The following is a 23,974-nucleotide window of genomic DNA, read 5'->3' as shown; positions in this document are numbered from 1 at the left end:
TGATAGGACAAAAAGGGTTTCAGAATTGGACAGACAGAGCATCAGGAGGCTAAATAAGGAGATTAGCCTGGTGAGAAACGAGTAGATAACTATGATGGCGAAGAACAAACTAAATAAACTGGTCTTTAAGTATTCATGAGCTCATGCGATCTGTGGGAGGGTCATTTCTGAGAAGAGAGTAAGTTGGTCATCTTTAGGAATTCCTTATTACCAATATCTGTAGGGTTAGGAACAAAGCAAAATAAAGAGAATTGCTGTCCGTTACATAAGACTGGGGAGTCTCTTGAATTCCTCCGGGAAGAGGTGTGATGAAAATACTGTCATTCTAACTCATGTTTTCCCTTGTGGTTGAATAAATCATTATAATAAATAATCTCCCACCTTTTGTGCCCACAAGAGGTCTCTGAGCAAGGCTTTCCTTTTTGTAGTGCTTTAATCTCCTTCCTTAATGCCCTGCGTTCACCTGACCCTCTGTTCTGAACTTTGACTCGAGTCTGTAGGCGAGGCTCTGAGGTCTCTGGCAAAGATCTATTTGATTTGCGACAGTCAAAGAGCAATGAAATTCCTCCTGAAAGGTCTGCTTGAAAGATACTATTACAAATGACCTCGTGTTTTATGAAGTATTCATTAGAAGAGTGAATATGGATGTGTACATGTATGCAAGTTCAACAACCATCTTTCACGGTAGGGGCCGAGCATAAGGGATGAAACGGTCCGCGCTCCCACCCTCAGTGACCCTGTCCACATAGCTCCCAGTTTCTCTCTGCTAATTAGCTTTAACTTTATCTTCACTGGTCCACCAGCAGAGGCTTTTTAGAAAGTGGTATGCCCAGCTGAAAGCAAATGGAGACCTCAGGGACCATATAATTACTCAGTACCTGTTTACTTGCATCTAAAGAATTGCCTATTTGTCCGCTAAAAAAAATCACCACGGCATTAAAGTACCACAAGAAGGCTGAAAAGGAGACAACAGCGGTTATCCCTCCACTGGCAAAATTATGCGTCTAGCATTGCCTCCCACTGGTTAACAATGATCTTATCCTCCTCGGTGTCTCCACGGTACTTTAGGCATATGCTCATTACACACTATTTTGTGTTGATTTATTCATTTGCAGAAGTCCCTCTTATTAAACTAGACGTGCTTTAAGGTAAGGGAACGCTCCGTCTGTTTTTAGAGACCCCACATCTACACCAAGGTTCAAGTTCCAAATTTGTTTGTTTGTTTCAGTAAATAAACGCATTGCTGTGGAAGCAGTGATTCGACGGTAGAAGAAAGGATCTTACAGATATAAATAACATGCATAGAAGGTAAGAAAGCCAGAATCAAATCTGATTCTGACTTTGCTGATTGTAAGTTTCATATCTGTCCATCTTTCATGGGGGTCGGGCTCCTGTGATACTTTCCCTCCATTTAGGGGAAATATTTTTCTGGGTGCATGGAAATGCCTATTCTTGACTTGGGAAATATGAAGTAAAAACCAGACCCTGTGTAGAAAGATAGTAGCCAGACGCTGAAAGATGGTAGCTGATAAACTCTGTTCTCTCATAAGGTTGGAGAAAAAGTCCTCTCACTAACCTAGCCAGCTTTGACTCATCATATTTTTCAATAGGTGAAAACTATCAAGCAGAGAGAGAAAGGAAGAGATAATCTGGAATATGGGATTTGTGTAAATCTGAAGCAGAAGACAAATACAAAGACATTGGAAGTGAAAATTGAGAAGCCTGACCACCCTGGAGAACAGCATCCAGTGGGACTCCCTCTAGCTTGAGTGCTGGTTGTGTTAATGAGAAAACTCAAGAGTCCCCCAGGTACATGTCCAAGACCTGGGCTAGAGAAAGACTTCTCTGCTCTCCATTTCCTCATCCTCAAGCTGAGTATCATCATAGCAGGCACTTATTCACCCGAACAGTTAACAGGGTGTTTGTAATACGGCTTTAAAACCCTCAAAGGAAAGCAACTTTGTAAGACAAAGCTCTCGCGATATATCTAACTTCCTCATACTTCCTGTAACTTGCAGTGCTTTTTACAACTCAGTTCTCTGGGTTGACCTTGCTTAGCTTGTATTATATTTTAGATAAGCCCATCTATTAATAATTTACTTCTTTCTCATTTACATTATGTTATGTTTGTTTTTTTAAGGAAGTAAGAGTATTGATTTTAATTTCTATATCATGAAGCAAATTATTTCTGACCTCTGTATGTACAGAAGATATGCACTTAAGCTGCAACTCTTGCTAGCCATAAAATACCCTGCTGAATCATGAATATTAAAGCAAATAACTTTCCATCTTGGGGCCAAGAGTGTTCACTTCCATAAAAACAAAAAAAATTGAGTCCATTTAATTTTAAATGAAAAAAATTAATTGAATCATACAGGAGTTGAGAAAAATTTTAAGAGGAATATAAGTGCTTAGTATAAAAATATCCAAAAGTTATTGCCATAATTGTAATTCTGTGAGAGGAGGCATATTCAGAGTTGGAGTCTTCCATTCTAATTAAAAGAACTGTATTTTCCTCAGCAAGAGGGCTGCTTCTTCAGTGATCACTAATCATTATCCTCCCTTTCCAGAATTTTTTTTTTTTTTTTTTTGGTCTAATCACCCTGTTGAAGGATGTGAGAGACCACAGCCTTGGAATGACCCTTCACGTACACATACACAAAAGAACAAATATCTCTGATCTAATTAAAATTTCTTAAACCTACTTTTGTTCTCAGCTCACCATATCATTATTAAAGAATTCATATATATATATATATATAATATTAATACTCTTTCCTTCCAAAATTAAGGCTTTTCTTAATTTTTCAAAATTGACTCTTCTAAGATGTTTAAAGTAAAAAAAAAAAAAAGTGTTTAAGCTACATGTGGAAGTAAATATGGATGTGCCAGTGGGAAAAGGGCAAAGAAGGATGTGGGGGGGGGGGGCGGCGGGAGGAAGGTTCCCTCTCCTAGGATCTCTGTGAAAGTAACGATTAAAGAGGGGTTCATTACAAGTTTGATTTGCAATAGAGTCCCAACTTTTAACATTTCGTGGATTCTTCATTCGTATTGCGATGCCACAAACTAAAGCATTTTCTAAGTGGTAGCATATTAATAATATATTAATATACCCGAGTATATTCATGCTCAAGTAGAGTCATTACCCTCACCACTGCTTTCCTTCATGTTGGAGCATACACTGGCCACTACTTTTCACGTTGACCTATCCTTATAGTCTATACTGAACAATGCTCCAGGTTGCTTAGATATGATCACATGTCCAATTGTTTTCTTGTCTCCCCAGCACTACTCTGAACTCCCTCCGGACATGGTGTCTTTTTACATGCACCAGAAAACCCACCACTGCCTAGGCCTCTTCATATTCCCAGCTTCGACGCACTGCCTGGTACATAGCAAGTATTAGATAAGTTTATATTTAACTGTATTTTAAGTATAGTCATAACAACTATCTCTCTAGTTGTGATAGACGAATAGAGGTATAAAGTTAATCCAAAATACACCTGAAGAATGAGTTCTATTATTTATCTAGAACCTAAAAATGATATTTGCATTTCAATCAGCAGATAGCAAGAATATAGTTTAGGTCTAGAAGGGAAAGTGATCTATTCCGTAAAGGGTCATCAAAACCTCTGGGACAGGTGTGAATGTACCTGGCTTCCCTTTTGCTCCGATTTAAATTTTTTTTTTTAACCTTTATTTATTTTTGAGACAGAGAGAGACAGAGCATGAACGGGGGAGGGTCAGAGAGAGAGGGAGACACAGAATCTGAAACAGGCTCCAGGCTCTGAGCAGTCAGCACAGAGCCCAACGCGGGGCTCGAACTCACATACCGCGAGATCGTGACCCGAGCCGAAGTCGGACGCCCAACCAACTGAGCCACCCAGGCGCCCCCCTTTTGCTCGGATTTAAAAAACACTACTCGGCAACTGCAGAGGACAGATAGCAAAATATGAGGGTTTGTGTTTTCTTGGCATGATTCCCTAACATGCAGTTTTATACATTCATCTAGTGGGTTGTTAAGCAATATTTGTGATAGCTAATTGTTTTATTTTATTTTTATTTTTATTTTTTTCGAGAGAGGGAGAAAGTGCAGGCAGGAGAGGGGCAGAGAGAGAATCCCAAGCAGGCTCTATGCTGTCAGCGCAGAACCTCATGTGGGGCTCGATCTCATGAACCAGGAGATCACGACCTGGGCTGAAATCAAGAGTCAGACACTTAACTGACTGAGCCACTCATGTGTCCCAGTAACTAATTGTTTTATCATTATTTTTTTTAATTTTTTTCAATGTTTATTTATTTTTGAGACAGAGAGAGACAGAGCATGAACGGGGGGGGCGGGGGGGACGGTCAGAGAGAGAGGGAGACACAGAATCTGAAGCAGGCTCCAGGCTCTGAGCTGTCAGCACAGAGCCCAACGCGGGGCTCGAACTCACAGACCGTGAGATCATGACCTGAGCCGAAGTCAGATGCTTAACCGACTGAGCCACCCAGGCACCCCTGTTTTATCATTATTTATACCTGACTTAGTTGTGCCATATAGTCATTACATTCTTGTATGCTTAAAAAATATTGAGATAAGGCATCAGTGAACATATTTCTCTAAATGTTATTATAGTTATTCTTATAAAAAATTAATTTCATAGTTATATAAGAAAAAAATTAATATACACTTGAAATAAGGCATGCCATTAATATTTAGATACAACAAGTTGCATTTTCTTAATTTGGAAACATTTGCCAAGATGCCTTATTTTATATTATCAATATTATTTTCTTTATTTCCTAGAGGTGAAACTGTACAGAGAATTAAGTCATAACAATCAAATAAGATAAGAAAAATATATTCAGTGTGGGCTAAGAAGGAAAATGTGGTTGTGATCCACCTCCATTTAGATTTATTGATATATAATAGATCTCAAGTAACTCTAAATGGTTGTCTAGTGATAACAATTACATTTTGGGGCCACACTTTATCAAGTTGATTCTATATGTAAGAATTTTACTATCCAACCAACAATGCTATCGTAAGCTCTTCTAACTAATGACAGCGTATTAAATACCATGACCAAAGCCTGAACAGTTCTTGAAGTTAGGCTGAAGACGTTTTGCAAAATTCACATTTCGCACGTAGCTCGAATTTCAGTGTGACAGTCAACTCTGGAGACAGAAGGAAAGCGAGGAATCATATTTAGTAGCTGTGTTCACTTTCAATTCATCAAATTTTCTAGATAAATATAACGTTGACCTGAAGAAGTAGATTTTCTTATGACTTTGGTCATCTCCAGTATCTTGCTCCCTGCGTGTATTGATATGGCTTCTATCTTCCTCTGCAGAGTCAAAGGTCATGTCCAGTAGCTTCTCTCCTCTTCCTGGCAATACATTCACAGCACAGGCCTCCACCAGCTCCTGTGTAATTAAACATGCTACTCTTGACACTCAAGCAGAAACCATTGAAAATGTACTGGTAACTGTTGTGTGGATGCAAAAGGCCAATTTGTCACCATTCATTGTGCTAATTCAGCCATGATGAATTAACAGAAATGGAGTCTTTTCCATCTTTCTACTCTGACTCCCCTTAAGCCTCAAGGTCTGAAAGCTGAGAGAGGGTGATTGGTCAGGAAATGGCATGCATAATTCTGGAATACTTAGCAGCACTTTGCAGTCTGGAGCCCCACTGGCCCGGATCTGATTTATCTCCATGTCAAACTTGTTTGGCATTTGGCTAATGTGTAATTTTGTTTTGACATGAATCATTGAAACTTAAACGTGGGAAACTAAATATTTAAACTCTATATGAAACCTTTATCAAAAATCTAAAGTATGTATTTGAAGACTTTTTACAAAACATCTCAGCTAAACATAAAATAATTATTCATAATAGTCTCAAAGATTCTTGACTTTTCTTCTTGGTAAGGGTGAACTATTCTGGGGATATTGCTATTTCGCTTTCAATGAAGAGAAAATCATTTCTGTATGAATTTGTCTCCGCAGGATGAGGTGAGGTGAAAGGTCAGCATTTATCAAGTAGGCTAGAAATTTCGTTCATTGGTGACAAAGGATTTGGAGACAAAAATACCAGAGGGCAAATCTCTGAATTATCTGGGTAGATACTGCCTTTCTTTTTTGGCCATTTAAAATTGAATAGAGAAATAGGACAGTGGAAAAAAATAAATAAATAAAGTAGTGAGGTTTTTTTTTTTTTTTTTAAGGAGAGGGTTTTTAAATAATTAAAAATAATTTTTCAGATGCCATCGACATCTGAAATTGAAGAGCAGGAGAGAAGAGTTGCAATATTAAACCTTAGATTCAGCCCATATAACTTTCCAGAGACCAATAGACACATACCAACTCTGAGCAGCAACTTTCTGGACCTAGCCAAGAGACAGTCCTCCAGTCTAGTCAGACAAGTCCTCCATCCAGAGCTGGCGTTTTGAAACTTCTTCTTCTTCTTTTTTTAATGTTTATTTATTTTTGAGAGAGACAGAGACAGAGTGTGGGTGGGGGAGGGGCAGAGAGAGAGGGAGACACAGAATCCGAAGCAGGTTTCAGGCCCTGAGCTGTCAGCACAGAGCCCGATGCGGGGCTCCAACCCACAGACTGTGAAGCTGGACGCTTCACCAACTGAGCCACCCAGGTGCCCCGAAGCTTCTAAACATTATAAAAGACAACCCCTTACTTGCCTTCATTTTAGGAAAGCTATTGGTGAACACTATGGAGGCTCACAGTACTGAGATCAATATGGTATCCCGTATCACCCGACCCCAACATGGCTTCTCCTTCAAGTAGTTTCCTCGGAACTGTCTCGATTCAAATTTGGGAACAGCAAAAAGATCGTATTTTACGACACACTCTGACCAAATGTTGAAGCAAACTCAGCTTAACAAATCAAACTGACCTGAAATATAAAAGGCAATGTTGGCATATTTATGAAAACAGTAGATCCCAGTCCTAAAACACTACCTCACGTTGTAAGGAAACGACATGCTCTGAGTCTTTATGCGGATAGTGAATCAATACAGGAAATATAGGAACACTTGCATTTCTAATTTTGCGCTAGTAGCAAAAGGGGACGAGATGAGCCTGCAATAATGTTATGAAGATGCAGTCATGGCCCTCCCAGCTACAGTTAAAGCAATGGGCTCAAAGAATGGAATGGTGTGAAAAGACGAAACCCTTCTCCCCTGACAGCTGCTCAATTCCCTCCAGCAGCGCTGAGGTTTTTTTTAAATGCCCTTTTGCACTAAACTGACCTTTTCCATGAATAGGTCAGCCAGGTGCAAGCTACCAGATGTGACTGTCCCTGGTTTCTAAGCCTCAGGAGGCCATTTATCTCTTCTATTAGATAGGACTCAATGCTCACAAGAAGCGTGGTACAGCAGCATTTTATTAGGGCATGTGGGTTTGACAAAATTGTATGCTCTCCAATAGGAAAAGCACTCCAGATGTGCTGTTTCTTTTCATCACAACATGATTATATCACAAAGCAGACCACTCAGCGTTAAGGCAGTAGTATGGAGATGCTTGTATAGCCATTTCTGATGGCCTAAATTATCTTACACTCCTATACGATGCCCCTTTCACCTACTCCTTGTAGACCTTTTTTAATGGCTCAAACCTGTTGCATGACTTAGGCAAGGACTTCAAGAAACTTAGAGACGGTTGGAATAGCTCAAATATCTCATTGGGTTTTACTAGAGGACTTCCAACCATTGAAAGAATGCTTTTCTACACTCAGCACTTCCTTTGGGGTGCCCTTCACACCCAAGCCCAGGCCTCGTGTCATGCTTTCTATTTCTTTTCCAAATAAATAACACACGCTGTCCCTCCTCAGCAGCTAGGGGCTGGAGGGTTTCCAACCCCTATCTTTCAGAGTCTCAGTTTCTGAGGCTCACTGGATCGCTAACCTCATCAGACAAAGTAATCTCAGCTGATGTTTCAAAGGCCTTCTTGGCAATAACATATATTTAACACCGCCTAACCTGAGTTTTGTTATCTAACTCAGCGGCACCTAAATCTGGAGAGCGCCTTAAAAATACAGATTTTTAAGCCCCAATCCAGATTTGTATTCTGCAAATCTAAGGGGACTCAGGAATCCCTAAATGATCCTATAAGGGCAGCCAAGTTTGGGAACCATTTCGTCAATTCACTAATGGCTATTGTGGGAAATTTGAGACCACAGTAATTTATGGGATACTGTCTCCAGACAAAGAAATATCCATGGTCTTTAGAAGGACACAGACCCAGGTTCAAATCTCTAGTCTGTCATTTCTGAGATGTGTGGTCTCTTTGAGCCTCAATTTTCTCCCTTAGAAAACAAGTAGGTAATAATACTTGCCCAGATTGTTAATGGTTTTGTTGAAGATGTTAATATGAAGCAAGAGAAAAAAAAATTGAGAAAAAGGAGATTAAATGGTAGTATAGAAATCACAATTATGTAATACAGTCCTAAAAGAAATAGTCAATTATACCGCTTTCCTGATGAGGAAGTCAAGTCATTACACATTTCTGGGCCATGGCACGGAATTATCCTAGGTGAAAATTAAGAATTGAGGAGATTTCAGGGTGCCTGAGTGGCTCAGTCAATTAAGTGTCCGACTTCGGGTCGTGATCTCACCATTCGTGGGTTCGAGCCCCGCGTCATCGGGCTCTGTGCTGACAACTGGGAGCCTGAAGCCTGCTTCAGATTCTGTGATTCCCTCTCTCTCTGCCCCTCCCTCACTCACGCTCTGTCTCTCACTCTCAAAAATAAACATTAAATTTTTTTTTTAAAGAATTGAGGAGATTTAGAAATGGTCATGGTCAGGGTACAGGGAGCTTCTTCCCTTGGGCAACCCGAGAATTCTTCCATGTGTTCATTCAGCATGTCTGTTGAGTACTTGCTCTCTGCCAAACAGAAAGAATACCAGGCAGAGATGTAAGAAGGGACAGAGAAAGTTGTCCCTGCTCTGTTGTAACTTATGTTCTAGTGGGAGCAAGGCTAATAATAAAAAAGCAGACAAATGAGCAGTAAATGAATGAATAAGAAAACATCTGATCATGATAAATACCATGTAAGGCATTAAAAAGTTGATGTGAGAGCAAGCGACTGAGCAGATGCTTTCAACTGAATGGGAGAGGAGAGAATCTCCCCCAAAGTGACGTCTAGGCTGAAATGGGAAGGGCAAGAAGGAGCCAGCCATGAAGAATTTGGGGGTAAGGGCATTCCTGGCAAAGTTCACAGCTGGTACATAGGTCCTAAGATGAAACCTTGACATGTTCAAGAAACAGGAAGAAGGCCAGTGTGACTGAGGCACAGTGGGTGAGGGCAAAGGGTTGGGACATGAGGACAAAAAGATAGGAGCGGTCAGCACACAGAAGAAAGCTTTGTATTCCAGAGTCAGGAGTTTGGATTTTATTCTGAGAGTGATGAGAAGTCACTGGAAGCTGTTTGCTTGTTTGTTTGTTTGTTTGTTTTGTTATCAGAGAGAGTGCCAGTGGGGGAGAGGGGCAGAGGGAGAGAGAGACAGTCCTAAGCAGACTCCATGCTCAATGTGGAGTCCAGTGCAGGGATCATTACCTAAGCTGAAATCAACAGTTGGATTCTCAATCGACTGAGCCACCTACGTGCCCCTGGGAGTTTTTAAGTCAGAGTCGTATCATGGTTAAGTGTATGTTTCACCAGGATCCACCCGGGTTCTCAATGGAGAACAGATTTTAAATAAGAGTAACGTCACGGTTAGATGCTGTTTTTCCACGATCAGCCCAGGCTCTTAGTGGAGAATGAATTTTATAGGGTAAGGAGTGAAAGCAAACACACTTATTTAGGAGGCTACTTCCGTAGTTTAGGCAAGAGGATAGGTGGATGTAGTTTGGAAGACGGTGATAACCGTGGAGAGAGAAAAACAGATGGAGTCAAGACATGTTTTAGAGGCAGTGTCTTCAGTTCTTGTGATATAGTAGATATGGGATATGAGGCCAAAAATAAAGGGATCAAGGAGAAACCAAGGCTTTGGGGCTTGAATAAATGGGTGATGGCTGCCAAAGAACAGGCTGAGAGAGGGCAAATTCAAGAGCTCTCCTGGTGATATTTCAACTGCCATAAAACTTGAACAACAACAAAAATAAGTCAGAAGTCGGAATAAGTCCGTAAAAGTATTCCACATTTACTCTAGTGTCAGAAAAGCCACCTCTGAATTGAAATACTAATAACACTGTAACTGAACTTTAATAGATAATCTATGTCAGGATTTGATTAACTTGTTGCCATGAGGTGTAAGGTGGGTAAATCTCCTTCAATACCAGGTCAGCTATACTGATAGTGGAATATATTGAGAGCTCTTTGTGTACCAGACGCTGCTTCAAGTGTGAATTTTTCAGTAACCCTGCGAGATCAATTTCCTAATCATGCTCAATTCACAAAGTGGGGACCTGCATTAACTTCCCCACCGGCACAGAGCCTGCAAGGGGAAGCAGGGTTTGAATACTACTTTTTCTTCTGAAAATTCTTTAGAGTCTTCTTTGTAAGCTAGAAAAACAGAGGGTTTTTTTTTTTTTAGAGTCATTTTTTTTCTTTTTTAATATGTTATTTTTAAGTAATCTCTACGTCCAACGGAGGGCTCAAACTTACCATCCCAAGGTCAAGAGTCACAGGCTCTACCGCCTGAGCCAGCCATGCACCCCAAGAGTCATTTATTTCTGATGCCAGTAATTAAATCTGTTACCAAAGAATTTTATACTCATGAGGCAGTACGAAACAATCAGGGCCTTTTGTAAAGTACGGTTTTTATGAACTTAGTTTTATTACTTGTTAATATCCATTTATATCTTAGCTTAAAATATTAACTTTCCTCGAGATTACTAAAAGTCCATTTCTTCTCAAATATTTTCTCGGGCAGATTTCTTACTCTTTTCCCTCCATTATTGCCAATGAATGAGGTTTTAAACTGTTCACATTTATGGGATTGCATATAAAAATAATAATAAACACCAACTTTCAAAATTATGTCCTTTTTAATTTTGTGGAGACTGTTTAGAGAAATAAAAATGTGAATGATACAAATTTACAGTGGTTGATTCATGAGCGATTCTTTTCAAATTGATGGAAGAAGCCAGCAAATGCCCACAGTCACATAAGATTTTTAAATTATAGCCATTTTTTTTTTAATTTTTTTTTCAACGTTTATTTATTTTTGGGACAGAGAGAGACAGAGCATGAACAGGGGAGGGGCAGAGAGAGAGAGGGAGACACAGAATCGGAAACAGGCTCCAGGCTCTGAGCCATCAGCCCAGAGCCCGACGCGGGGCTCGAACTCATGGACCGTGAGATCGTGACCTGGCTGAAGTCGGACGCTTAACCGACTGCGCCACCCAGGCGCCCCTAAATTATAGCCATTTTAAACACCACCAGATTTTTGTCACTTAATTTTAGGAGGGAACTTTCCATGTCGAACAATAGGAAATGATGAACAGCTGGTTTTGACTGAGGCCTATTTATCATTTTTTAAAAAATGGTAATTATAGGTCATAGAACTCACAGAAACTTGACACGGGACAAATGACACTAACTTTTGAGAGGAGGAAAGTCAGTTTGTTGGAGAAGCTAATGCTTATTGAGAACTTACTATGAGCAATCCCTGTATTAAGTACTTTACATAAATTGTTGCTTCTAACTTCACAGTAACTCCTGAGATGTGCCCCAGGTGAGCAGACACTGGCATCCCAAGAGGGTATGCAGTAGGGGATAACCCTAGTGTTGGAACCTCGACCACATCCTTGATCACTTTGCTCTACAGACAAGCTGTTTCCTGAGAAGTGCCGAATGATCAGCGTTTGGTCTTTATTCACATCCCTCCAGCAACAGCAGGCCCTCGGTGGTATTTACAGTGACTTGGTGGAGAGGACCAGTGCCTGGCCAGTGGATGCCCTTGAGTAGTAGAGAGAGAGAGGCAGACCTTAGAGCTGATGGCTGAACTTGGGGACCACGGGGAAAGCTTCCGGTTCTGTCCAAACAGCCTATTCATTCATTGGAAGCAAAGACATCATCTAAATGCCTCGACACATTTACCACTTCCCTGATCTCACTTTGCTTTGTTTTGTTTTGTTTTCAGGAGAAATTTTAGAACAAAAGGTTTAATCTGTTCTTATTTCCAATGTTTAAATCTACCAGAGACTTATATGTTCATAAAGTGGGGCTCAGATAACCCAAAAACCTGCCCAAGATCACAGGGCTACCAGCAGAAGTCCTGTAACTTGACTCTGAACCTGATTTCCCTACACATTGATCTCCTACTCTCTTATGGTTTCTCTCTTCTCACCACTTCCCATTTTTCTTTTTCTTCTCCTCTGTGCCCTTCTTGTATTTCTCACATGTGCCCTCACCTGTTTGGAGGAGGAAGGAGCAGAGGAAGGAAAGAAGAGACAACGAGGAAGCAAAGTGTGGTGAAGCAATCACGCTCAGTATTGATTTTATATGTAGAGTGTTTCTGGGCTCAGATCACTTCCTGGACATTTGCCTCCTGGTTTTAAAGTTTCATATCTTTAAATGAAAATTTTTTTGAGAACTGCACATTCTTACGTGGGTAGCTTTCGTCTCTTTACATTTTGCATGCCTCCAGCAGAGAATGTGGATGCTACTTTCTAGATGTGTGACTTACTAACTTTTTGACCTTAGACACGTAATAGCTTTTTAACATTTTCAACTTCATCGTCCATCAACAGAGAACAATACTTGTTTCGCCAGCTGGACAGGGTGTCTGTAAAGATTAAATGAAACAGCAGGATGACTACGCTTACAAGGACTGATGCTCATGAGGTGGTTCTGGTAGCAGAATATTTCTGGCCCTTTCTTTTTTTTTTTTTTTTTTTTAATTTTTTTTTTCAACGTTTATTTATTTTTGGGACAGAGGGAGACAGAGCATGAACGGGGGAGGGGCAGAGAGAGAGGGAGACACAGAATCGGAAACAGGCTCCAGGCTCTGAGCCATCAGCCCAGAGCCCGATGTGGGGCTGGAACTCATGGACCGCGAGATCGTGACCTGGCTGAAGTCGGACGCTTAACCGGCTGCGCCACCCAGGCGCCCCTCTGGCCCTTTCTTGACCCCCTCCCTCTCCATCTCCTTCCACTTTTTTTTTTTTTTTTTACTTTCTCATCTGCCGTTTCAGCAATGCCGCATTTATTTGACACACCAATAAATAATGTGTTCCACTAGAAATTAATGAAGTTTCCACCAAACTAGACCATGGACATTTATTTTGTTAGCTTTAATCATTTTAAATGGAACGTTTTTAGAACAGGATTATTCATATCCTGCCTCTTTAAACATCCTTCGTTAAGTATAATTTCTATTTCCTTGATGATTCAGGACTATTATCACTATAAATATATGATCCCTACCCCCAATAAACTGTCACCCACCCCATGCTGCTTCTAGTACTGTCTCAATTACTTGTACCTGTATCTCCTCGTGTCCCTTTACCCACCATCTAACTTATGTTTTACAGTCCTTCTCCCCAAAGATCTCTTAGTCCCTCGATGGCGTGGACTGATTTTCATGTGACAGTATGTCACAGTTCCTAGCAGTATGGATTATTCAATCCATCACGTAGTATGAGTTTCACAAACACTATCTGAATTTATAAAATTCATTGGTAACCAATGAGCCTGTTCATCTCCAGGAGGAGAGGAAGGAAAGGGGTACTTCTCACAAACGTGTTACATCACATATGTTTAATCTTCACAACAACTGGATAAAGAGTAGAGTATTCACATCTCCATTCTAGAAATGAGAAGAGTGGGGCTCAGAGAACTCAAAAACCTGCCCAAGATCACACAGCTACCAGCAGCAGTCCGGTAACTTGAATCTGAACCTGTTTTATGCCGAAGTCCATCCTCTTCCTGCCACACCACGTACGCATGCTCTGACGCTGAATAGGCCCACCTGCTTTTTGGTTTGAGCTGAAGTTCATAGGCTTTTACAAGTTTTCCTCCCCTCCCTCAAAGTCACTTGTGTCCTCTTTGGCTATCATTTATTACATACGCTCTCCCGGTCGGTATTTCGCTGTTCCGGTCTGCGATCAGCCTAGAAAACACTACCCATACTTGTTAGACTTATTTGGAAATAAGAATAAAACATTCTCGTAACAACATAAGGACAGGATGACAAACGGGATTAAAGCTGCATGTCCGACCCCAACAGAACAGTAGCAGTTGCCTGGAGTGCCGGGTTGAAGCAACATCCAGGCTCTGCAGGAATGAGGACCCACAGGGAGTAACGATGTCTGGCATAGTTAAGGGAAGGGAAAGTGGTGCCATGCTTCTGGGGCCTGGGGACTTTTCAACGAGTAAATTGCATGAAGGTTACTGTGTGGTCTTGGCATCATCCATTTACATTTTCTGATGTGCTTTGGCTGACTCCTTCGTTCTTAACTGGAGCATATACAGTTAAGGAAGTTGGATAAATGACTTCTGTATAACTAAAATGTTTACGACGGTCTTTTTTCTTTCTCTCGCCCCTTATTTTATTTTTCTTGGCCCGTGCTCCGTGGTTTAGGTCTTCAGCGAGGCACCACCACCCATAGCACCCACCCGCTTTACCTAAGTCATGGAAAGCACATAAAGCTGAAAAAGTGCAAACCTCTGGTGTAGATTAAGACAACCACAGGTAAGTACAGTCACCAAGAACTAAAAGATTACAATTAGCAAAAGAGATGTTTTTCCAGGAATATTAAGTATGTGAGGATTTAATTATACGTGGCACCCTGACACCCATTGGACCACCGATATTAACTCTGAACTTCACCCCTGCATCATTCTTCCCCACAGTCCACAAGAGCTTCCACGTACAATCCCCTTTGCTTGCTTTCCCTTTCCCTCTGCCTTTCTTATTTCTTATCTAGTTGGATCCCTGTCATGTCATCTGAGCTTCTTGGTTTCTACATGAAAAGACTGACCTTTTATATACATCATCATCAAGCCACAAGATTTCTTCCCTCCTGCTGGAGAATTAATCGATCACAGCTCATCTGCTGTAACCTTCATGCCTTTGGCTCTTCTTAACCATGTTCAGAATGCACAAAACTCACAGTTACTTCTTTTGTTAGATACAAGTTCTGTTTTCTTCCGTTTGTATCTGACACCATTCCTGATGCTGGAACGCTGGACTCTGGATAAGTGAGATCATGCTGCACTTGATAAAGCCTACCTGCTGAAGACACTTTTCCATTGTTCCACACATGATAGTCAATGTACGCATTCATAACCCCACCCAAGGGGTGGCCAGTGTAGGCTCAACTCCCAAGGGGCCTTCTCTAACAACTCCCTTTCTCTCCCTCTCTTTAACATATGTCTCAAAGGAAGGGAGATTGTCCTCCATTAGAGGAATAACCTTGATTCTACTAAAAGTGATCCTCTTAAATCATTTGCTAAATTCCTTGTGGCAGAACACAGTGGGTTTTGGTCCTAATATTAACAACTCCTGATAGCTCAATTTGCTAAAGAATCATCCTAAAAATAAGATTGCTGATGGTTTAGCATCACTCAGAGATGCAATGCATCAAGTGGTATCCTGATGGACATTCTCGTGTCATTATTCCAAGACCAGAGTTACCTGATATTGCCAAGTTTAATTAAATAGAACTGTGAAGGAAAGAAAAACAATAGAGAAATAAATAGCTTCTGGGACGTAAGAATGAGACAGTTTCTACTGTTGTGATTTTGTTGTGGTGGTTGTTATGTAAGATACAAAGTTTTATTTACCCATATCTACCTATTGAAGAGAAGCAAGAAGAGAGGGAGAGATAGAAAATATATTGGTGAGAGGTTATTTATGGTATAAAATTGTCTTGTCCAATATGGTAGCCACTAGCCACATGTGGCTATTGAGCACTTAAAATGTGGTTAATCTAAATTGAGATATGCTGAAAGTGTAAAATACACATGGGATTTTGAGGATTTGGCAGGAAACAAAAGCATGTAAACTATCGCATTAATATTTTTTGCATTGGCTTGCATATTGAAAAGATAATATTTTGGAAACATCAATTTAAATAAAATATATCATTAACATTACTTTCACCTGTTTCTTTTTACCTTTTAGAATGGCTGGAAAAACTTGAGTTATGTATATGGCTTACATTTGTGGCTCACATTACATTGTTTTTAGGCAGCATTTGTATAAGGTTTTAACTCCTGGGATTAGATTGAACCGCAAGTAACAGAAAACTCCAAAATAACATGGGATTACTCAAGACAAATGTGTATTGATTCCTTACACAATAGACCAGAGGTAGACAGGGCTGAGAGGGTCACTCCATATTCATCAGAGACTTGGCTTCCTTTCATCCTTATGATAGAATATGAGAGGCATGCTGCCTCATGGTCCAAGATGGCTGCTAAAGCTCTTGCCACAATAACCACATTCCAGCCAGCAGGAAGAGAAAGGAACCCAGCAAAGACACCTTCTATGTGTAGTGTTCTAAAACCATTTTCTGTCATGTACCCTGATAAGTGAAAACCCACATTGGTCAAGATATGGACACCCTTGTTAAACTTTGGGGGAAAACTAGTCACTGTAATCTGGTACCATTTTAGTCGTGAGGTCACCCACAAATACGAAGGAGGCTGGACAACAGAGTCTTTATTCCTAACAATAAGTATACAGCTAAAAATCAGGAGTTATTTTCAGGATGACCATGTGTTCTAGTTAGCCAGGAAGTCTATTTTGTGTGTGTTGTCCTGGCATAATTATTAATAGCTCCCCCTTTTTCTCTCTTGAGTGTCCTAGTTTGGATGATAAATTATATGGTCACCCTTGTTGCATTACCAAGAAAAAAAGGAGAAAAACAGATGATGGGGTAGACAATTCAGTATCTGCTAGAGAGTTTTGAGGAATCATTGGAGAAATCCTTGGCAGGTGGGTGTTTCTTTAGCCCACCTCACGATTGTTTTGAAACTGTCCTTGTAGAGATTGCTAGTGACTTTGTATTGATAAAGGACTTTTGTCACTGTTCACTCTGTTGTGTTGTGACTCCATGTATCAAGCACTATGCATTTGGGGGACACAGGGATAAAGTGGAATTCAATATTATTAGTCCTCAAACTATTAAACCCATCTCCTATTACAGTAGAGTAATAGAAGTCTGAATTGGCTGGATTCTGGGACTATTGCTTCTCCCACTGGTTATTTGTCTAAGTATCTTTCTATCTTCTTCTGGTTCCAGAATATTCTAGCCCGTGGTTTCCCAAAATGTCTCCAATATATCACTAGTTCTTCAAGAAAGTGCCATAGTCAAATAATATTTGCAAGTGCAGCATAATTAGAGCCTCACAACGCACGTTAGCATACTAAAATCTCTAAGAAGTTCTACAATAGGAATTCCTATTTAACTCTTCTAATCTGAACCGGTTCTAGGGTAATACCTGCTAATAGCTGATATAACATCCCTTTTGCACTGCTTCATTTGTCCCAGAAATATGATTAGTTTCTGCTCTAGATTTTATACTAGAGTTTCTGCTCTACTTTTTACATGCTTACCTGTCAGTGAAGATGGTAAAATCTGCTTTTAGAAAATTAAACATGGAATGCAATTAGAATTGGAAAACATGCTGCCCTTCTTAATGAAAACAAAATGTAGATCCTCAGAAGTTTCATATTGAAAAGCAATTTCTTGGTAGGGAGGAACAACCTTCCTAGGCATGCTAAATCAATCCACATAACTCTTCTCCTGGAGATCTTTTACAGTTACTCTTACCTGCCCTTCCCCACCCCTATTACTAGAATTAAATGACTGATGCTCTGCCTTAAGCATGAATTCAAATGGAAGCAACAACTCCTCTTCATTGCTCCAAAACTTAACTGAGACAGAGATGAAATATTCAAAAAAGACTTTATTAACAGTCTCTACTAATAAAGCAAATTTATCCAAGTACAATGAATTTGGACAATCTGACTTGTAAAATGTAGCCTGCTTTCTCTACACCAAGAACACCTCGTTCCCATGGGCCAAGGATGGGGACTCAAGAGAGATCTTGCTAAGTTCCTCCCTTCCTTGCTCCTTTTCTTTCTCCACACAGTGATGCTATATCTAGATTACAAACCTAGCACTTCTTAGATATCTTGATTTCTCTTGGTCTAGACTTAACACTGTCCAATATGGCAGCCATTCACCACACTGAATAGTTGAAATATGGCCAATCCATATTGAGATGGACTGTAAGTGTAAAATACATCCCAGATTTTGAGATTTAGTATGTGTATGAGTTTTCCACTGCTGCTGTAAAAAATCACCATAAACGAAGTGGCTTATAAAACACCTACTTATTATGTCACATTTCCGTGGTCCCGAAGTTGTGCGGCATGGCTCAGCTGATCCCTCTGTCTAGAGTTTCAGAAGGCCAAAATCAAAATATCGGTTGGGCTATATTCTTCTCTGGAGCTCTGGAGATGAATCTGCTTCCGGAATCATTCATGTGGTTGGCCACATTCAGTTCCTTATTGTTGTAGGGCAGGTCTCATTTCTTTCCTGGCTATCAGAAGGAAGCCTCTTTCAGATCCTGAAGGCCACCTGCATTCCTTGTCATATTGGTTCTTCCACCCTTAAACCAGCCACAGCATGTTGAATCCTTCTCATGTTTTAAATTTCTCTGACTTCTTTTTTCACCTCTTGTCTGCTTTTTAAAAACTCATCTGATTAGTTTGGGTCCATCCAGACAATCCTGGATAATCTCCCTATTTTAAGGTCTATAAGCTTAATTACCTCTGCAAAGTCCCATTTGCCATGGTAATGTAACATATTCACAGGTTCCAGGGATTAGGATATGGGAGCTACTCTGCCTATCATAATTAAAAAAAAAAAAATTCATTAATACTTTTTATATTTCTCATATGTTGAAATATCTAAAATATATGTAAACTTAAATAAAACACATTATTGAAATTAATGTCACCTGTTTCTTTTACTTTTTTAACTATAGCATATTTAAAATTGCATCTATGGCCCACATTCCTGCCTGGCATCATACTTCTATTGGCCGGCACAGGTCTAAACCTTGAGAGAGGTTGAATCCTCTTTACCATCTTCATAGCTTATGCACCTGTCCTGTGGCCCACCTCTTCAACAATCACACGTGGCCTTATCATTTCAGCCTTCCAACCACTTAAACATACCATAGCATAACACGAAAACCACAACTTTCACGGAAGAGATGCTCAAATACAGTGATAGCGTATGGAGATGTGGGTGCGTGGGCTTATTTCCATACAAGGGAAGGACCCCAGGTCCACCAGATGTATAGCTGATAACTCTAGTGATTACTGAGTTTGCCCCCTGAGGGGGAGATTTTATTCATCTTTCAGTTTCTGGTTGTTGGCACCTAGAGGGGTCCTTTGAATGAATATTTGCTAATCCAAGTGAATCTAGATGTCAGTGATTCGCTAGTTAAAAAGAAAACCAAATGGATATTGGAAAATAAGTCAGCTATCCCCTCTTGCCTAATAATGACAAACACTTTCATGCTTTAACTGAGGGGCTCTGCCTCCATTAAAACTATAAGCTGCACAATATTTAACAGTTGCGTCTTTATGAGACAAGAGAGGGTGATGATGCTCAGAAAAAAAGTTCTTTACCAAATGATCACTCGAATTAACCAAATGTTTTCATTACTGTGCACTTTATTTGGCTTTGGCAACTAAACCAAACCAGACTCTAGGACTGTTTTCAAAACCGCATTTTAAAAAGATCTTTTGGATGCCACTTTGTCCAGTGCTTAGTTTTAATTTAGCACGGTACCAAAATGTTACTACTAAATATGACAGACCCCAACCACTCATCTCTGCACTTTATCTAGACAGCAGGAAGGCCAGAATGTCTGTGGGAAGTGAAGACCAGCGCACAAAACAGTGCAAATACCCCGATCTAACACTCCAACCATAGGCAAGGTAGAAACCCTTTCTAGAGCTTTGCTTCTCAGTTTCTGGGTCTGTAGCTGCTGCCAGCCCCAGTTGTGATCTTGCACAAGAGAGGCAAAACCACTGGACAATCTTGCAGTCCATCAGCTACCCAGCCAAGGATCCTCCGAGGAGAAGTTAGGACTGCTGAGAAGCACAGGCTGCTGAATGTTCCTCTTCTGCCAGACATAAACCTGAAGCAAGACAGAATTATGAGAATCCAGATTTGTCTCAAATCCATCATCCTTCTCAGTAATCTTCCCAGCACAAAAGAAAGAATGAATACCAATAAAAAGATAATACAAACATTTTAAATAAAGTTTACTAATTGAAAGGACTGATAGAGGGAGGGAGGCATTCTTCAAAATCTATTGTCATGCCTTTGTGGAGTTTATTGCCTATCAGCATTTTTCCCCCTCAAGAAAAACAGAACAGCAACGTTTGTTCAGAAAAAAAAAAAAAAAAAAAGCCAATTGTGTTCCTTCCTTTCTTATTACTTTTATTGTTTGAGGTTTCTTTTAGACTATAATGTGGCATTGTGATTTTGAGATGGGGGAAAAAAACAATCCCTTGTCTTTCAAACATAAGAATGTGATTGTATGCTATTGTTGCCAACAATGAGCTAAAGAGGTTAATGGATCACATATCTGGCAAACAGCCATTTTTCCTCCTGCTCAATATATTAAACAATATACATTCTGTTGTTGCTGCTGAGCTTCTGATTCTGTGTGAGTAGTTGGTAAATAAGTTTACTTGCATTTAAGTTATCTCTTTCTAGAACTCAGCAGCTTTGTCCTTCAGGCAGTCTCCTGAAATTTAAATAAAGTGCAGTTTGAGATCCGAGCTCCTGAGCTTTCAAAGTGACGGTAAAAGAGGAAGGCTAGGAAAGGGGGGTGGGCTGGCTGTTGAAGGAGAATCTAGAAATATTGTGCCTTGTCAATTGCATCCGACCTTTCATTTTCAGATGGCCTGAATTAACAGTGTGAAATTACCATATAAAAAGAAAGGGATACCGGAGAAAGCACCCCTGTTCTTTCTGGTGTTGTTGCCAGTGATCATTCTAACAGACCTGTAATTAAACGGACAATCCTCTCCACTGACCCCCAGGTTGACTCAACTTTGCATTCTGTGACTGTCATTTGAAAACAGACAAGCCGTCAGAAGCAATAATGCGTGATTCTCGACTAAGACTTTAGTGTGTGTTGCATTTGTACTATGGAATTAGCGAGAGACCTAATGCCTCAGCAGCCAAAGGGGGGGGGGGGGAGGTGTATTTATTTGTTTGTTTGTTTGCTTAAAGGAAACTCCAGAGAGAGAGAGAGAGGAAAAAAAAAAACTTTGTCAATAAGAAAGGTATTAGTTTTTCAGGAAATTTTGGTTGGGTGGCCATAGATACTAAGGGAGGGGACTACAGTTGAGAGAGAAGCAGCACCACACCAGCCTGGATCTGGTGGGATCCCTTCGATCTAGCAAAGGGCACAGTAAACAGCACCTCGAGTTCCGTGGCCCTCTGTGTTGCCGGGAGCAAAGGGAAGAGGGACAGGACAGACCGCGTGGGGAAGGCGAGTGTGCCTCTCGGGCTTTGGGATTTGGACTCGGAAAAAAAAAAAAGGCTGAGCGACGATCTCTGCTTCCCAGCTTGGCGGTGATCGCCCCCTGCGACTCCGGATGCATACAGCAGTCTGAGAACGGCCGCCGCCGCCGCCCGACCCCTCTCCCAGCCTCCAGCTCTCCTGATAGGCAACCTAGAGCCACAGGCCAGCTCCCTGGACACCTGTATGCCCCAAGCTCCGCGTCTAGGGCCCTCACCCTAGGGACACCGATCTCAGCTCCTCAGACATTGGGTCCTTCCGACTTCTAAGTTCCTAGGTTCTGCCACCCTGGTGACTTCTGCGGGTTCCCCAAGCTTCGGCCTCAGTCGGTGGGGGAGCCCTGCGCGCCCCCCTCCCCATCGCCTCGCCGGCCCGCAGCTCCCGCGCCCGGGTGGGATGGGCGGCGGCTCGGCCGCAGGACCTCGGCCTCGGGGTAAATCCCCTCCTCCCCCTTCCCCGCCTGAGCCCTGCCCTCCCCCTTCAGCAAGCCGCCCCGGTGTGAGCGCCCCTCTTTCGACTGAAGACACCTGCGCTTCCTTCCCCACCCTTCTCCGCCCCTTTCGCTGCGGTTTCTCACCGCCTTTGGGAGCTCGGGAGCGCCTGCTGGAGGAGGAGCAGCGGGGAGGAGGCGGAGGGCGAGGAGTAGGGGCGGGGTGGGTGGGGAGAGAGCGGGAGGGTGTGGACTGGCAGCCACTCTGCAGCTGGTCGCCGGGGACCCGGTCCCTCCCGCGCGCCGAGTGATGGAGGGGAAGAGATTCGCTTAGACACACACACGCGCACACAGCTGGGCACGTCTCCGGGAGGCAGCTGCCGGCTCGGGCGCGCCGGGGGCCGGGCGGCGGCCGTGACAGCGCCAGCCGCGGGGAGCGGGGCGCCGGCACCGCTTGGCACCGCGGCTCCGAGACCCAGGAAGGGAAGATCCCAGCCGCCCTGACTGTTGCTCTTTTGGGCGGATCGGGAGGGAGCAGGCTGCCCAAGGAGCTGTCACCGAGGACACCGGAGGCTCTCCCCTTGGCGCTCAGAGTCCGGGGCCGCGCCAGTGCCCGCGTGGGGCGAGGAGGATGCGCACCTCCTCCCGCAGAGCGGCTGCGGGCCCGGGCACTGCGTGGACTCGGGCTCCGGCGGCTGCCCGTGCCGTGCCTGCGCCGCGGGAGCGCGCCCTGCCGCACCTGGCCCCAGCCTCCCGGCGAAGTGCAGGAAACGCGCCCTAAACTCCACTACTTCTCGCCCGCTTCCTCCCCCTTCCGGCTCCCGCCCGGGACCCAGCAGCCGCCGCCGCTGCCCGCGTGTGGGGCCCGCCCGCCTCTTACTCTCACGCGCGCACGCACAGCGCGGTCGCTAGCTCCCATTCACGCCGACTCGCTCTCCGCGGAGCCGGAGCCCGGGCTTCCGAAACTACTGGACCAACTGCCGCGGAGACTGAGGGAGCGACTGGTGGCCCGGCGCGACCCGTGGCCGGCGCCCGCGCCCTGGGCTCCCGCCCCCGCCCCCGCCGCCGCGCCCGGGACGAAGGTGAGCAGGGCGAGCTGCCCGCCTCGCGCCGGGGAGGGGCTCGGGCGCAGCGGGCTGAAAGCTCGTAGATTCGGGAGGAATTGACTCGGGAGGGGAGTCGCCCAAGGGCGACGTCCGTGCGGTGCCAGCCGAAACCACTTTGGGGGCGCGGTTCTCCTGGGTGCTGCCGGGGGTAGACTTTTGAGACGTTCCCTGGGGCTCGGGGCTAAACTAGAGCGAGACGGGAACCGGCGGGGCGATTCCCGGGGTAAATTTAAGAGGGTCGTAGGTGTCAGTCGGTCAGTCTCAGCCCGCGCTGGGCTCTCTTTGAGGGAGCCAGGGAGGAAACACGGGTAAACTGCGCTCTGCAGAGTTTGGGGCCTCGCGCCCAGCCACTTCCCCGGGTGGCTGTGGGGCTGTCGCTTGGAGCGCGAGACGGCTTCGGGAGACTGGGGGGCTGCAAGGCCGGAGCGGGGGGCAGGCAGAGGCTCAGTTAACTTGGGTCGGGTGCGATCTCCGCCCCAGCCGGCCCCCATCTTTCGCAGCCCCAGACCCAGCCACCCATCCCACTCACGAGTCCCCAACACACGCGCGCGCGCGAGCTGGATGCAATCGAGGGGGCGGTCGCATTATTCAGGGGTGCGCGAGGTCGCTGTGCCTTCTGACTGGAGCGCAGAGACCCCTGCTCCTGGGACTTGGGTGGTCGCCTTGGTTTGGGGACTCGGGGAATGAGCGCCCCGAGGAGCGCGCAGACTGTTGTGGACGCCTCTACCCGGCGGTTCCGGGTGCACAGCGAGCAGTCCTCCGCTTCAGCTCCGGAGTCACTTCACCCTGTTGGGCTCCGTTCTCCAGCTTCTCTCTTGGCGTGCTTCAGGGTGCCCGCCCAAAGGGGCTGCTGCTCAGATCCGTGGTTTCCCCAGTCCTCACCCGGTGGGTCGGTCTCTCCCTCTCCATCCCTTCCTTCTT

At 43.4% G+C, this 23,974-nt stretch overlaps 1 long non-coding RNA gene across 1 annotated transcript; it reads right to left on the bottom strand.

Annotated features, from left to right (window-relative positions):
* Positions 1-19,629: 19,629 nt before the first annotated feature.
* On the bottom strand, positions 19,630-23,007 carry LOC147581162 (uncharacterized). Its single transcript, XR_015251488.1, has 2 exons — positions 22,828-23,007; positions 19,630-20,119 (listed from the first exon to the last, which is right to left on the bottom strand). It is a non-coding gene; the product is annotated as an uncharacterized LOC147581162 (long non-coding RNA).
* Positions 23,008-23,974: the final 967 nt, after the last annotated feature.

This window comes from Puma concolor, chromosome B2 (assembly GCF_028749965.1).
Source record: "Puma concolor isolate L17-30 chromosome B2, mPumCon1.1.hap2, whole genome shotgun sequence".
NCBI classification, from domain to species: Eukaryota; Metazoa; Chordata; class Mammalia; order Carnivora; family Felidae; genus Puma; species Puma concolor.
Note: the sequence above shows the minus strand (reverse complement) of the source record. Positions and strands in the feature narration are given on the sequence as shown.